We start from the raw sequence: 13,403 nt of genomic DNA, 5'->3' as shown, positions 1-13,403 counted from the left end.
ATCTCCCGGCCTCATACAAGCGCATGCCTCGCTCCTCAGTGGACCCCGTAAAACCGCGTGAGTCCCGGCCATTCATCCATAATCGGTACAGTAATCCATCTTGAAGCAGTTCCTTTTCCACAATCTCTGTGCGCCAACTCCATTTTAGATGGGCTGGCATCAATCACCATACAGCTGCTAGGCTACATCGTGCCGTTAGGGCAAGAAATAATCTGTTCTAAGCATTCCCCTAGAATTCTGTTTTCCCTTCATTCATGTTAAGAGTAATTTTGGATAAAAACTCTGCTTTTGGCACATTCCATTATGCAATTCATTTAATTTAAAAGTATTGTCCAGGGTCACATTTCAATAGCCCACGTGAGGGCAGGCCACACTTAGTATCAGATCACATCAGATTGTTGCATCATGCTAATTTCAACCTTTTATTGGCCACAATACTACTTTGACTCAGACTGGCTATCACACACTAGAAATGCCATCATTATCCTGCCATGATTCATTTCTCTCTTGTTACTTGCGCTCTCCCTCGTGCCACTTATCTTCCACTGAACTACTTCTGCCTCTCTCCGGTTGGTTGACTATGGCTGTCACTCCTCCCTGGGGCTACAACCACATCCACCTCCCCAATGTTGCCCACCACCTGACGACGCCACGCTCCCGAGGTCAACCATGATGACATCCCCTGCCGCCTCCGTATATTCCACTACCACCAACTAGACCCAAAACAGCCCCGGACCTGGATTCTCACCCAGTCTCCACAGATTACGACCTGGCATCCGACAGCCTCCACGGCTCCCCCTGTTGGCCCGGCCGTGCCTGCTCCTGCTGATGCCAAGCACACAGCTCCCTCTGCTGGCCCAGCAATGCCCGTTCTTGTTCCATCCCCCGCCTAATCCCAGCTCTGGCTTGGGGATGGATGCGCTCTCTGCCCCTAACCTCCCTATTTCCCATCCCCCTCCCTCCTTCCTTCACAGGCACAATCCAAGTCGGTTGGCCCCGGAGACCTGAACCATACCGCCGCCGCAACTCCATCTACAGCCTACTCCCTTGCCACTGCCAGGCCTCATCCAACACAACAACCGCTTCACCATCCTGACAATCTCCAAGCTCACCTGCATTCCACCAGCAGACCATCCAGGAACCAGACTCCACAGCCTTTGACCCAGCCTCATCAGTTTCCATCCCAGCCTTCAACCCGGCCTCATCAGCCTTCGACCCAGCCTTTGACACAGCCTCGTTGGCGTTCGACACCAGCCTCCTCAGCCTGCCACCCGGCCCCCAGCATCATCAGCCTTCGACCGAGCCCCCACCAGTCTTCGACCTAGCCTTCGACCCAGCCCCTCACGACCCCCTCTTCATCACAGATCATCACAATCTCCATCTCCTCCACATCCTCTCCAAATCCGGCTTTTCTGACGATCCCTTCTCCGGACACTCCTTCCGGATCGGTGCCACCTCCTCTGCTTCTCACCAAGGGCTGCCTGACCACACAGTTTAAATCGTAGGCCGCTGGTCCTCCCAGGCTTACCACTGCTACATCCGATCCAACCCACAAGATCTCCTCCAAGCCCACATTACCCTCTGTTCCTGAATTATCATCCGAGAGTCCTGACTTTTTGGGGTCTGCACTGCACAAGCCAGCTACCTCGAACAGGACTCCCGATCCCCAACTGATCCCGTCACTCCTCCACAACCACTCCTCTACGACCTGAATCACTATGCCACTCCAACATCAAGAGCAGCCTGCTCTTCCAGCACTTCAGACAACCACACCCCTCCACCAAGAGCACCCACTCTTCATCATCCTACGGACAACCATGCCCCTACACCAAGAGCACCCGCTCTTCAACATCCTACGGACAACCACGCTCCTCTTTTAAAACAGTTTGCATTTATGTGTGCGTGCCTGTGTGATAAATCCAGAGTCTGAGCCTCATGAGGTGGTCACTGTAGCATTTCTCTTTCTTGGCAGATGTTGTCTGTGGGGGGACAGCATCAGGGGTGTATGCCTGTGTGTGTGTGCATATTGTGTATGTGTGTGCGCATTTGTTTGTGCAATCTGTGCATGTGTGTGTGTGTGGGTGTGCCCTCTCTGCAGTGGCCCTGTGCTCTGGTCTACAGTTGAGGGGGGCTCAGTCCTCAGTCTCGCCCGCTCTCGCCCCCCACCCTGACCACATGCAGCCCAAGGTCTAACTGCCTGCTGCCTGCCTCCTCTCACTTCCCTGACCTCAGAAGAACGGACACTGGCCAGCTGGACACAGCCTGAAGCCACACACAGTCACCACACTGCCACCACCAATGGCTGCCCTGGCCCGCCACCCCACTGCACCCGACCGACCTATCACCCAAAACATTACCATAAACTTCAGCCACGCTGCCAACCAACACACAGCACAGCTCAGAGTCAGACACAGTTAGACCCTCTCTCCATCCCCGTGCCCAAGTATAGATAGTTCTGCTGTAAAGTCTGAGGAACAAGGGTGGGGGGGTGGTTGAGGAGGTGGTTGTGGGTGTGTGTGTTTTATGTTCTGTGGCTTGTGGTGTTGCCATGGCGTTGGTTGCCTTTGGAACCACCCGCTGCCACCACTGCTACTGCTGTACATTTACAGTATATTATTAAACCACTAGTACTGTTACACATATGGCTAACAAATATGTTATGCCCTCGGATATAGATGTTTCTGATAGATCAAGTAGTGACTTCTGAGTCACTCTTGACCCTTACAAAAAAAGATTGTAGTTTTGAAACTGCAGTAAAAGTGTAGTAACTGCAGTCGACTGTGGTATTTTGGACACAGTAATTGCAGAATAACTGCAGCGTACTGCAGTTGAACTGCAGTTATACTGCACTCTAACTGCAGTTAGGCTGCAACATTACTGCAGTATTATTTTGGACACAGTATTTGAAGCATACTGCAGTTATACTGCACTACAATTTGTTTTTGGAAGGGGAGACCCTTTGTTAACGAAAGAAAAAGAGGCTCAAGTAAATTCACAGGTCCTTCCTGATGTTTTACTGAGGATTTAAAACTCAAAGGTCATTCTGATAGAGAGGTTTACCCCAATGACCACACACACACATGTCTAGCTTGACACATTAATGACGGATTGAGCCTGTTTGTTTTCTTATGTGAAGAGCAGATTCAATACGGTAATGACTGCTTTGCGTACAGCATGTAACCACACGCTAAGCCAGTTGGTCAACAAGGTCGGCACTCGGCAGGCCTAACCACAGTGTTTGACTGTGTGTTTGTGTGTGTGTGTGGTCGTCAGGGTAAACCGCTCTATCAAAGACCTTTGAGTCTTTGAGCAAGCATATCCACAATCATCTAAGCTGATACTTTCGGTTGATTTCTTCACTGTATTTCAGATGAGGATAATATGTCTTCTGTTGTTAGGCTTCTTGTTTGTTCACTACTTCAACAGTTTAAAGGCCTAGTGCAGTCAAAAACGTGATTTTCCTGTGTTTTATATATATTTCCACACTATTAGGTTGGAATAATACTGTGAAATTGTGAAAATTATGATAATGCCCTTTTAGTGTAAGAGCTGTTTGAAAAGGCCAACTGAAATGTCAGCCTGTTTTGGTGGGCTGGAGTTTTGGCCTGCCTGGTGACATCACAATGTGGTAAGTTAGTTAATAGACCAATAAGAATGAGCGTTTCAAACCTCTCTTCCAATAACAGCTAGTTTTCAGTTTTCCCCTCCACGCTCAGACCACTCCCAGACAGTCCTAGCAAAATTCTTGCTTGAGAAATTGCTATTTTTGTTTATTTTTTACCCTTTTATTTTAAAACAATTACAGTAAGGTATTAATTGTTACCTAGAAAAGCTCAATTTCAAACCTGACCTCACTGCCCACTAAAACTAACATAATAGAACCGATCATATGATCAAAAATTACATAATTCTTACCACTTTCTGTAATATTTTTATTTGTGAAACACTATATTTGACTAAACCTGTACTCACACACTCAAACAGTGTTGACTTTTTACAAACAAAAAAGTAAACAGTGTCTGCGAGACATCGCAATATAAAAAAACCTCCAGGACTTCACTTGAAATGTCCAATCGTTATAATGCGCGTATGGAGCCAAGTGCACTTCAGCAGCTCCACGCTGATCCATTTACTGTAAATGAGCTTTGCCTCCAATGGGCTTCCTGACCAATTACTGTACAGTGAACTTAGAGCTCTGTATTTATTTATCCATAGGTTATTTTAAATGGACGACTTTCAATGCACATACAGGCTCTGTTGAGCTGAGTGGCCTTGTCCTTCCAGCCTCCCAGGTTGCATCCCAAATGGCACTGTATTCCCTATATAGTGCACTACTTTTGAATAAAGCCCTATGGGCCCTGGTCAAAGGTAGTGCACGATATAGGGAATAGGGTGCCATTTGGGATGCAGCCGCCAGCCTGCCCTGGGACATGTGAGGCAGGCAGCATTTGGCCGACAGAGAGATATGCTGAAGGCTGAAGGGAAGGCAGGGAGAGGGAGACTCTGGACAGTTTTAACATGCAGGCCCAGGGGGGGAAGGGAAAGGCCACCCGCTCTGAGCCTCACAGACCGGGCCACCAGGGTTCTGTCTGGCAGAGCTCTCTCCCAAACGCATTAGTTTTCACCTCTCACTTGACTTCTTCTTCAAGAAAATGTATTGTATTCTAGTTAAAAAGCACTTCACCAAGGAGTTAATAACCCACTGCTTGATTCAGGAACTCTACTGGACTAGTGACTTGTATGATTGATAACTTAGGTCTACATTTTCCATGTACTAAAGTGTAGCTCACTGTTAATAACAATGCTCATTAGGACTGACATGATAATAACATGAGTGAAGGGGCCAATAAGCTTGTGCTCATTTTAGAAATCAAACAGTACAAAAAAAAAGATATTTTGTACACTAGTTTATGGAGATCTTGGCCATATTAAAGGCAGCATAAATATGATACCTATTGCTGTTACTCATTTGAGGTTGCTATGGCAACATTTTGTTTTTATTTACTGTTGACACATTTTGTGTTAACTACAGGGCAGGTCCCAATACTTGGGGGTGGTTATTATGAAAGAGAAGTTGAAGACTTGATGAGCACAACGCTTGAGAGCAGTTCACGACAGAATCTTCCCCATAACAAACCAAAGGTTCTCATTCTCAAGACAACAAGCCCTCCAGGCTTTTAAAGATAATTTCCTCATTAGGATCATAAAATAATAATTAACAAATTATGGATAGTGTAAAAGTGTACTTATCCTCAGGTACCGTATAACTTATCCATCTTGAGCAATAGATTGTGACCTTGTGACTGTAAGATTCTATTTGACATTTAGGTAAAAAATTAGTTATTCACAAAATTGCTCTTTAGGTGGTCCTTTACATGTGAGATACAGTGAGCTCCAAAAGTATTGGGACAGTGACACATTTTCTGTTTTGGCTATGTATTCCAGCACTTTGGCTTTGAAATGATACAATACTATGAGGTTAAAGTGCAGACAGTATTTTCATCAATATCAGGTGAACCGTTTAGAAATTACATCACTTTTTGTACCCATACTGTCAAATATTTTACATAAACTACCACTCTATTTACAGTGTTGGCAGAATATTTCATATTTTCCACTAATTTAAACTGTATCTGGACTGTGTTAGTTTCTGAAAGAGAAAAGAATGGCAGATTTTTGTGGACCTGTCAGCAAAACGTTTCAATTCAACAATGTTTTGCATCAACTTTTCATCCAACCTAAATATAATGGACTGCCCGCGAATTCTGAAACATTGTCTAGGTCAGGCTACAAAACAAAAAGCATTTACAGTACTTATAGTAGCGTACAGTGCCTTCAGAAAGTATTCAGACCCCTTGACTTTTTCCACATTTTGTTACGTTACAGCCTTATTCTAAAATTGATTAAATAAAAATAAAAACTATGTAATCTACACACTATACCCCATAATGACAAAGCGAAAACTGTTTTTCAGAGATATTAGCAAATGTATTAAATATTTTAAACAGAAATACCTTATTTACATATGGATTCAGACACTTTGCTATGAGACTCAAAATTGAGCTCAGGTGCATCCTGTTTCCATTGATCTTCCTTGAGATGTTTCTACAACTTGATTAGAGGCCACCTGTGGTAAATTCAATTGATTGGACATGATTTGGAAAGGTACACACCTGTCTATATAAGGTCCTACAGTTGACAGTGCATGTCAGAGTAAAAACCAAGCCATGGGGTCGAAGGAATTGTCCGTAGAGCTCTGAGACAGGATTGTGTCGAGGCACAGATCTGGGGAAGGACACCAAAAAATGTCTGCAGCCTTGAAGGTCCCCAAGAACACAGTGGCCTCCATCATTCTTAAATGGAAGAAGTTTGGAACCACCAAGGCTCTTCCTAGAGCTGGCCGCCCGGCCAAACTGAGCAATCAGGGTGAGAAGGGCCTTGGTCAGGGAGGTGACCAAGAACCTGATGGTCACTCTGACAGAGCTCTGGAGTTCCTCTGTGGAGATGGGAGAAACTTCCAGAAGGACAACCATCTCTGCAGCACTCCACCAATCACACCTTTATGGTAGAGTGACCAGATGGAAGCTTCTCCTCAGTAAAAGGCACATGACAGCCCTCTTGGAGTTTGCCAAAAGGCACCTAAAGTCGAGAGGCAACCTGGCACCATCCCTATGTTTTCAGCGGCAGGGACTGGGAGACTAGTCAGGATCGAGGCAAAGATGAATGGAGCAAAGTACAGAAAGATCCTTGATGAAAACCTGCTCCAGAGCGCTCAGGACCTCAGACTGGGGCGAAGGTTCACCTTCCAACAGAACAACGACCCTAAGCACACAGCCAAGACAATACAGGAGTGGCTTCGGGACAAGTCTCTGAATGTCCTTGAGTGGCCCAGCCAGAGCCCGGACTTGAACCCGATCGAACATCTCTGGAGAGACCTGAAAATAGTTGTGCAGCAACGCTCCCCATCCAACCTGACAGAGCTTGAGAGGATCTGCAGAGAAGAATGGGAGAAACTCCCCAAATACAGGTGTGCCAAGCTTGTAGTGTCATACCCAAGAAGACTCGATGCTGTAATCACTGCGAAAGGTGCTTCAACAAAGTACTGAGTAAAGGGTCTGAATACTTATGTAAATGTGATATTTCCATTTTTTATTTGTTATATATTAGCAAAAATTTATAAAAACCTGTTTTTGCTTCATCATTATGCGGTATTGTGTGTAGATTGATGAGAAAAAACAAACAATTTAACCAATTTTAGAATAAGGCTGTAACGTAACAGAATGTGGAAAAAGTCAAGGGGTCTGAATACTTTCAATGTAAAAGATCAACGTTAAATTCAACTGTTTATTGTAAACCACGCTGCCTAATGGATTGTAAAACTTCAAATACATATAGCCTATCTATTTACAAGGCTACTAGATCCAATTAAATTAGTGTTGTGCATATTAATTTGTTGTATGGGTACTTCGGGAAAATGAACCTATCACGGCCAGAAAAGGTGAAGAATTTATTCTGCAATGTTTGTAAAAAAAAAAAAAAAATACATTGATTTTCGCTCTTCTCACTAACGTCAAATGGCTGCATTCTTGTTAATATGTTTTCTTGTTTTTTGTTTTTTATGAATAAGCTTTTCATCATATCCCCCATTTGCACAAAATACTCACTTGCCAGCTTGCAATACAATATTTCAACCACTAGCAGATGTGTTTACGCATGGTTTAAAGTTTGCGGGGAGTTGAGCACATTCTCACGTTAAGTAAAAATGTATAAATGCAAACTTTTGGACACACATTTTAGGATATATTTTGTACGTACACACAGTTTATAAATGATTTTTCAAATTCAATCCAATAAGACTTGATTAATTCCCGGGGGGGACATCTGTGTACTCGACCAATAAACTTTGATTTGATTTGATTAGAAAAGAATTTTCAGTACCTGACTAAAAATTAGACTTGAAAATTGTCCAGAGATGTCCCTCACCTGGTTACTCATGCACGCTATAATTCAGTCTCTGATCAAAAGGCAAAGTGCTCGAAGAGTGGAGTGGTGCATGGAACACCCCTTGAGCATACGGTAACTATTTTAGTCAGATTATTAAAACTAAGAAAAAAGCCCCATTGTGGTTAACAATGACTTCATCTCTTTTTACCCCAGGCCATGAGGTCATATATCCTTTTGTTACTGTAGACTTCATTCAACTTTAATAAAGACAGACAGACAAAATGGATGTCTCCTTTTCAGTTCTTCATAAATTATGTGCCATGTTTAATCAAGTCAACAGTTTTAAACAGACAGGGTTGGTAAATGGCAGTTAAAGAAAGGGAAGTGGCGACATGTTCAACAAAATGGATAAAAATATTGATATCAGTCCAATGGTTAAAGATTGTGTAGTGGTGCTAGAATTTGCTTTAGGTGCTTAAAGTTTATCTCTTGTCGCTTCTTCTTAAACATTCTGTAAGATCGTGAGTCAAACTTTGGTCTGTTATCTGACTGTATGCTTTTATAGAGCGCATGAGATGATTCAAACAGTGAAATCATCCAGATGATTTCAGTTTGTATATGAATCCTCCTCCTAGATTAGAATCTCCCATATTTGTTAAAAAGTACATTCCATTTGATCCTCTTGTGCTATTTACCTCAAGCTCCACTGAATCCAGTAACATTAATGTGAAGGATAACTTTCCCTCGTACTTTGCACCGCCCTGTAATACCTTCTCTTGTGCAATTGCTTCCCTTCTGTTTCAGGTAGTTTTATAGGTCTTGTCGTTTTGCCATTAAGCTAATTGGGTCTTTCAGCATGTTTCAAATACAGGCATATTGCAAGACTGGTAATACTGTTTTTAAAAGGTAGATAGATTTCTCATACCCTGTCAACATACCCTAACAGAGGGCCAAGGGTTGGAGTTAAGTCGCTTTGCGTTGGTGGAGTGGATACTGGATATAGAATATAATCCTTGTCAAGATGGCAAAAAAACAAAAATAATATATTCGTACTAGCTAAAATTGAAAGCATATGTCCAGCATCAATGATGTAAATGTAAGAATGTGTTAAATCACAAATTAACAGTGAGTCCATTAGACATTCGATTACACATTCTAGGAAGCAGATAAATCAACACGCAGTGTTGTCCAAACACATGCCCTCGCCAGACAAACTTGTTTTCTGTCCGACTATGGTTTTCCAACAGTCTAAATCCATAGGGCCGAATTTTGCTCACAACAAACCATCATATTTCTCCAATCTGCGTCCCCTCGTAAAGCCTGGCCGGGGGAAGGCTAGAGCAGCTAGAGGTAACTGTTTGTTTTGTACCGCCCACACGCTCAGGCCTCTGTCTCATCCATTCAAGCCTCTGCATAAGGCCAGGCTTTCATTACCTCTACAGTAATGCATGAGCAAAAGGGAATTAGGTTTTGAAAGTTTGTTTTTAAAGGGTTGTAAATAAAGCTGTACTGATTCAGAGCTCCTAGCTCCCTTTCCCTAGCTGGGGTACACTAACGCTACACAAGGCTTGTGTGGGTGGCTTTGGAAATATTGAGCCATGTTGAGTAAGTTTATACTACATTATCCCAAGGGGGAGTTGAGCTCGTGGCACAGATGTATTACAGCGGGAAAAATAAGTGTTGCTGGCCTTTAAAGTGCAGCGTTAATGGGAGGAACCTCCTTCAGTGGCTGAGTGGGTGTGATCTGTCATTCCAGTTGCTGCTGTCAAAGATGCCTTACTATCCTAACACAGTTTTTATAAAATCTAATCAAATCTAAGTTTATTGGCCGCGTACACAGATTTGCAGATGTTATCACAGGTGCAGTGAAATGCTTGTGTTTCTAGTTTTGCGACATTTGTGATTTCTTTGTTCACATAAAGTGTGGAGATATCCAACCCTTGTCATATGATGAAGCTGTAAATTCTCAAAGCAACATTTCACTTGTTTGCAATTTATGCTGTTTAAACGCAGTACAAAACATTGGGCTGCTGGACACGAGCATATTGTAAACCTTTCTAATAGCAGTTGTAAATTCCCCAATGATTTCAAAACAGCCAGGGTGGTTCCGCTCCACAAGAAGAGCAGTAAAACAAATGTAGGAAACTACAGGCCTATGTCGATCCTCAGCACCTTATCCAAAGTTGTTGAGAGATTCGTTTTAAATCAACTTGAAGGATACCTTCTCGAGCACAAACTTTTTTATGAACTCCAATCTGGCTTTAGAACAGCTCATCCCACTGATACTTGCCTTATCCACCTTTTTGACCACATCAAGCAGGAAACTGGGAAGGGGAACTATACAAGTATGGTGAGGAAAGCCTCTCCTGATGAAACTGAAATGCATGGGTCTTAATGATGTAGCAGTGAATTGGTTTAGGTTTTATTTGACCAACAGAACAGTATGTAAGTATGTAATGTTGGTGATGTTCTGTCTGAGGCCAAAGAAATATCCCGTGGAGTACCGCAGGGATCAATTTTAGGGCCTCTCTTATTTCTTATATACGTCAATGATATGCCAGATACAGTAAATTGCAAACTCCTGCTTTATGCTGATGACTCAGCCTTACTGGTATCAGGGAAGAATACGGCTTAGATAGAGGAGACCCTGAGTAAGGAATTGCATTCTGTTAGAGATTGGTCGACTGACAACAAATTGTTGCTATATTTGGGAAAAAGGAGATTGAATCCAAGACAAGTGTAACTTATCTTGGTGTGTCCCAAGATCAATCCCTTTCTGGAGACCTGATTGCTGCAACAACAAAAAAAATCTAAAATGGCGAACAAATTGAAAATCTTATATCGTAACACTAGATATTTTAACATCAAAGTTAAGAAACTGCTTGTCTCAACCTTGATTCAGTGTCATTTTGATTATGCCTGCTCTGCTTGGTATAGTGGACTATCAAAAAAGCTGAAAAAGAGAATGCAGGTCATGCAAAATAATGTTATCAGGTATATGCTGAATGTCCCCCCTAGGACCCACATAGGGGTACAGGAGTTCTGGGAGGTGGGCTTGTTGCCTTTAGAGTCCACAGTGGACCAACTTAAACTCAATCATATGTTTGACATCTTAAATGATCGTGCCTCAGGTTATATGAAAAACCACATTGATATGGTCTATAACCAGCACAGTTACAATACCAGAGCTAGTGTTATGTCTTGTAAAATCGCAAAAGTAAACAGTACTGCGTGGAGCACGTTTTCCTATACAGGCATTTGTCTATGGAATAGCCTCCCCTTGGAGATCAAGCAAAGAAAAAGTAGAAATAGCTTTAAAAAGCAGGCAAAGGCTTTCATTTGGAAAAGGTTGTCTAAGTAAGAGAAACCACTCCACTGCCCCTTGTGCCCCCTACTGCAGGTCATGTGTAATGAATTGATTGTTTTTTAAGGTCGAAATGTGGAATGAATATGGTTAATTGGTAAGGTTAGGGAAAAGTTCAGTGAATAGTGTCACTTTCTAGGATGTCAATATAAATGAATGTTTGTAATTTTGTCTTGCCTTTTAATCATTATATATATTATTATATATTATATGTGTTATTGTTTTTACCATCGAGGACCACTTCGGAAACAAGCGTTTTAATTAATACTTTTAAGTGATATCCTCTGGGTCCACATTGTACATTTTGTTGTATATGTCTGTTACCCAAATAAATGTAATTCAATTCAATAATACCTAGCAATGCAAAACAATTCACAAATAACCAAAAAAATTAAAAGAAAGAAATTAAGAAATATATATGTAGATATATACGTACACTACCATTCAAAAGTTTGGGGTCACTTAGAAATGTCCTTGTTTTTGAAAGAAAAGCATTTTTTTGTCCATTAAAATAACATCAACTTGATCAGAAATACAGTGTGGACATTGTTAATGTTGTAAATGGCTATTGTAGCTGGAAAAAGCTGATTTTTAATGGAATATCTACATAGGCAAACAGAGGCCCATTATCAGCAACCATCAGTCCTGTGTTCCAATAGCACGTTGTGTTTGCTGATCCAAGTTTATCATTTGAAAAGGCTGATTAAAGAAGCAATAAAACTGGCCTTCTTGAGACTAGTTGAGTATCTGGAGCATCAGCAATTGTGGGTTCGATTACAGGCTCAAAATGGCCAGAAACAAATAACTTTCTTCTGAAACTCGTCAGTCTATTCTTGTTCGGAGAAATTAAGGCTATTCCATGCGAGAAATTGCCAAGAAACTGAAGATCTCGTACAACGCTGTGTACTACTCCCTTCACACAACAGCGCAAACTGGCTCTAACCAGAATAGAAAGAGGAGTGGGAGGCCCCGGTGCACAACTGAGCAAGAGGACAAATACATTAGAGTATATAGTTTGAGAAACAGACGCCTCACAGGTCCTCAACTGGCAGCTTAATTAAATAGTACCTGCAAAACACCAGTCTCAACGTCAACAGTGAAGAGGCAACTCCGGGATGCTGACCTTCTAGGCAGAGTTGCAAAGAAAAAGCCATATCTCAGACTGCCCATCGTAATCTTTTCTTTTTATTGGCCAGTCTGAGATATGTATTTTTCTTTACAACTCTGCCTAGAAACTTGGATTAACAAACACAACGTGCCATTGGAACACAGGACTGATGGTTGCTGATAATGGGCCTCTGTATGCCAATGTAGATATTCCATTAAAAATCAGCCGTTTCCAGCTACAATAGCCATTTACAACATTAACAATGTCTACACCGTATTTCTGATCAATTTTATGTTCTTTTAATGGACAAAAAAATAGCTTTCCAACTCATCCCAAACCATCTCAATTGGGTTGAGTTTGGGTGATTTTGGAGGCCAGGTCATCTGATGCAGCACTCCATCACTATCCTTCTTGGTCAAATAGCCCTTACACAACCGGGAGGTGTGTTGGGTCATTGTCCTATTGAAAAACAAATGATAGTCCTGCTAAGCACAAACCAGATGGGATGGCGTATCGCTGCAGAATGCTGTGATGTGCCTTGAATTCTAAAGCCACACCACTTGAATTCTAAATAGATCACAGACAGTGTTACCAGCAAAGCACCCCCACACCATCACACCTCCTCCTCCATGCTTCACGATGGGACCACACATGCAGAGATCATCCGTTCACCTACTCTGCGTCTCACAATGACACGGCGGTTGGAAACAAAAATCTCAAACATGGACTCATCAGACCAAAGGACAGATTTCCACAGGTCTAATGTCCATTGCTTGTGTTTCTTGACCCAAGCAAGTCTCCTCTTCTTATTGGTGTCCTTTAGTAGTGGTTTCTTTGCAGCAATTCGACCATTAAGGCCTGTTTCACACAGTCTCCTCTGAACAGTTGATGTTGAGACGTGTCCGTTACTTGAACTCTGCGCAGCATTTATTTGAGCTGCAATTTCTGAGGCTGGTAACTCTAATGAACTTATCCTCTGCAGCAGAG

General features: G+C 42.4%; 1 pseudogene; it reads left to right on the top strand.

Annotated features, from left to right (window-relative positions):
• The first annotated feature begins 580 nt into the window (after window positions 1–580).
• LOC121577184 overlaps window positions 581–13,403 on the top strand; it is a 39,639-nt pseudogene continuing 26,816 nt past the window's right edge.

Source organism: Coregonus clupeaformis, chromosome 11 (genome assembly GCF_020615455.1).
Source record: "Coregonus clupeaformis isolate EN_2021a chromosome 11, ASM2061545v1, whole genome shotgun sequence".
NCBI classification, from domain to species: domain Eukaryota; kingdom Metazoa; phylum Chordata; class Actinopteri; order Salmoniformes; family Salmonidae; genus Coregonus; species Coregonus clupeaformis.
The sequence above is the reverse complement of the archived record's forward strand: the minus strand, read 5'-3'. Positions and strand labels throughout refer to the sequence as shown.